Source organism: Tympanuchus pallidicinctus, unplaced genomic scaffold, assembly GCF_026119805.1.
Source record: "Tympanuchus pallidicinctus isolate F22 unplaced genomic scaffold, pur_lepc_1.0 scaffold32, whole genome shotgun sequence".
Classification (NCBI taxonomy): Eukaryota; Metazoa; Chordata; class Aves; order Galliformes; family Phasianidae; genus Tympanuchus; species Tympanuchus pallidicinctus.
In genome coordinates, this window is record NW_026294750.1 from 648,690 (window position 1) to 652,095 (window position 3,406).

The following is a 3,406-nucleotide window of genomic DNA, read 5'->3' on the forward strand; positions in this document are numbered from 1 at the left end:
TTCTCAGAAGACAAACGACCCCCAGCGCCGTCCCCTTGTGCTGAGCATCAGGGAGATGGAGGCTGTGCTGCTCTGGGACGTGGTGAGCTGCAGACAAAGCCCCACGAGAGCTGAGCCCCGTCCACGTTCCCCACTTTGCTGCCTGTTCAGAGCGCACAGCACACAGGATTGGGGCAGAGCATCCCCAGAACCCCTCTAGGAGTGGTGCCACCCCACAGCAGCATGCCCAGAACTCAGCCACCAACTGCTGAGATAAACCACAGCCAGCTTCCACCTCCTGCACCGCCGCTTTAATTGACGGAGAGTTGCCACGTCCCCCCTGCACTGAGACTTTGATAGCTGCAAAGAAAGAAATGGTTGCCATCCCAGTTTATCCCGGGGCAGCAGTAAAACCCTGCCTTTATGCAGCACCTTGCATTCACAGAGATCCAAGTGTCCTATGGATGTTCTTCACCTCCTCACCAGAGGAAATGGGCACTGAGCTGGTTTGCCCCAAACCCACTGCATCCCAGCAGCTGCCACACTGCGCTGCTCCTGTCCTGTGGAGCTGGGCTGGGGCCGACCCACAAGCAGGGTCCTCCTTCAGTGGCACCAGAGAGGGAGGCAACGTCTCCGAGGGGAAAGGGTTTATGTGAACCTTTCCTTCCAATTGACTTGTGAGAAAAAAAGGAAGAGAAGGAACAAAGCCCAAGGTTTGCTTTAGCACTCAGACCACAGGTTCAGGAAAAGTAAATCCTTTAGTAAGTCTCAGGTGACATTTTTCAGCCTCCCATTCCCTGGGAGAAATCAAGGATTTCTGCATCCGTCCCCACACTACCATTCTAACCCTCACCCTAACCCAACCCTAGCCCTAAAGATAACCCTAATTCCTAAAGCCCAACCCCAACCATAACATCCTAACCCAACCCCAACCACAATGTCCTAACCTCAACCCCAACCCCATCCCCATCCCTAACCCCAATCCCAACCCAAACCCCTCCTCCACCCAACCCCACACCTGCAGCTCCATCAATGTCACCAGCTCCTGGATGGAAGAGGTGGGACTGCTGGCAGCAAATGACGGCTCAGAATTTGGCAAAATAAAGCTGCAATTATACGAGAAGTTTTTGTCAGCTGCCTTCGGCATTTCCTATGTAAAAAGAAAATACAGTGAGGGAACAGGCTCTGAGTGTACTTTGGCAATTTTGGGTGGAATAAAACAAAACTGTCAAAAGAATCTGTATTTATAGGTGGAGGGAGAATTCACCTGCAGACCCGACTGCTTACTCCCCAGGACATTCCTGAGGCCGAGGTGCAGCGGGTTTGGAACAAGGAGTAAAGAAAGACAAATTGAAATAAACGATATCCAGAATCACACGGATAAACTTTAAGAAAGCTTAGAGAGTAAATGGATGAAAATTCCTTGCTGCAAAGGATAAAGCAATCTCTAACTAATGGAGATTAGGCAGGAACTCTCCCAAAGGACGAGTTATCCCATAAATTAATAGAATCAGCAGTGTCACGGACCCGAGCTGCAGGGTCCCAACTCATCACACTGAGTGCCACCAGGGCTCCTCCCCCAGCAGCTGGGGCTGCCTGCCCCTCCAGCCGGCCGGCCCGCGTTCCAGGGCGATGCCAAAAAAAGGCCATAGTAGTAAATGAGTAACAGCACATGAATCTTTTCTGGAGGAAAGGGTGTGAGCTCTAACTGAAGGCTGACTTTGAATGAATAGGTTAGAGCTGGCAAGCCATTTCCTAGGTACACACAAGCCTCCAGCCAGGCGGGCAGCCAGGCAGAGCTCCTGCCAACACTGTCTGCACAGATACGAGCTGTGTTCACAGCAAATGCTCCTCTCCTGCAGATCTGAGTTAACACACCTGCTTGCAAAGTGGCCTGATTCCTTCTCGTGGAAACAGCAATCTGAGCTGCTGGTCCGGCCCTTCAGGTGGGTGTGCGACCCCCCTGCACTTTCCCTCTGCCCTGAGCTATGTGGGTACACAGGCACAGCTGCAGCGGTCTCCTCCTGACTCACGCTGCATGGCAAGCAGTCACAGGGTTATTTATTTAGAGCCCTCCATTGTTTAATGACACTTTGGCACTGTTAATGAAATGCAGGCAGTTGTTTTATCACAACAGCTACACCTTTGCTCAGAGCTCTGCACTGTCAGACGCACGCTGTTGCATAGCTACAGTCTACGGGGGCTCTTAATCTACCCTGGAAAGCAGATTAAACGTCTTCCTCTCTTATCAAACTGCACGGGGATCCATCCGTGCCTGACCCTGGTGCTGGGACCCCCTCCTGGTGCTCGACACGATCCCTCTGCTAACACAGAGCCCACCAGGACCCTGCAGAAAGGCACCTCGTTAGTAACAAAGAGGAAAACCATCCTCACTCAAACGAGCTCACCTCCTAAACATAGCAGAACAAGAGCTAGCTGCCCGTGCCTCCCCTGCCCACCATCCCTGTGCACAACCAGCACGGCACGCCGCAGCCCCGACCCACACCTGGCTGTGAGTGGGGCTCAGCTCCGTGCTCAGCAGAAAACCCACCCCATCACCTGCAGCCCTGCTCTGTTTCCAATGATTTTTACATCGTTCCCTCCGTGCAGGCAGTGCTTTCCCTTCCACGCTCTGGAATGTGAATGTTTAAAACAAGAAAATCTTGTTAAACTTTTAAGATATCGTGGAAATAACGACCCAATTACTTTGTTGGCTTGTTACTGTTGTTGCTCAGGCTGCGCTTATTGCTTCACAGCTAGAGTTGAGCTTTGCACTTACGGCTTGATGTTAACAAATAATAGCCGTTAATTAACGAAATGCCTCTTGCCACCTTAATTACATACGTGGGCTTTATGTGCCTCTGCGCTCACAGCACTGCTGGGCAGGTTACTGGCACCAATGCACAGGCGGAGCTGCTGGGAGGTGGCACAGAGCTGTGCCGGGTGCCCCGAGCACCACAAGCTCCTCTCCTGGCTGCCATCCCTCCGCCCCGAGCCCAGGAGCATCCCAGCTGACAGACTGACCGCCGAGCTCCCAGGAGGCATTTCCCACACATCGTTGCTGGGATGTACGACGAAAGCCATAAATATCCCAGCGGAAAAAATACGGCGCCTCATCTCCCACTTGTGCTGCTGTGAAGAGCCGGGGATAAATTTCCAAAAGGCTCTTTCCCTCCGAGGGGATAAATCCTTCAGGAGCGACGCACAGAGCAGCCCAGCGCCCCGTGGCCCTGCTGAGGAGCCAACAAGTGGTGGGCTGGGGTCAGGGGCCGCGCGGGGCGAGGATGCGCTGTGCAGGGCCCATCTGCCGGCACACAGACAGCAATCACCCCAAAGGTGCAGCGCGGATCAGGCTCTGGGACTCAAATGTTTCTTCCCCCAGACAGTAGCAATTATCATAATCAAGCAGTTGACTCCAATTACGCCT

General features: G+C 53.1%; 1 long non-coding RNA gene across 2 annotated transcripts; it reads right to left on the bottom strand.

Annotated features, from left to right (window-relative positions):
• Positions 1-1,001: 1,001 nt before the first annotated feature.
• LOC128088162 (uncharacterized) lies at positions 1,002-2,968 on the bottom strand. Of its 2 annotated transcripts, none has more exons than XR_008210171.1 (3): positions 2,531-2,968; positions 1,858-1,987; positions 1,002-1,129 (listed from the first exon to the last, which is right to left on the bottom strand). It is a non-coding gene; the product is annotated as an uncharacterized LOC128088162 (long non-coding RNA). The 2 variants fall into 2 exon arrangements; XR_008210170.1 differs by having other exon boundaries at positions 1,858-2,078.
• Between the last annotated feature and the right edge of the window lie 438 nt (positions 2,969-3,406).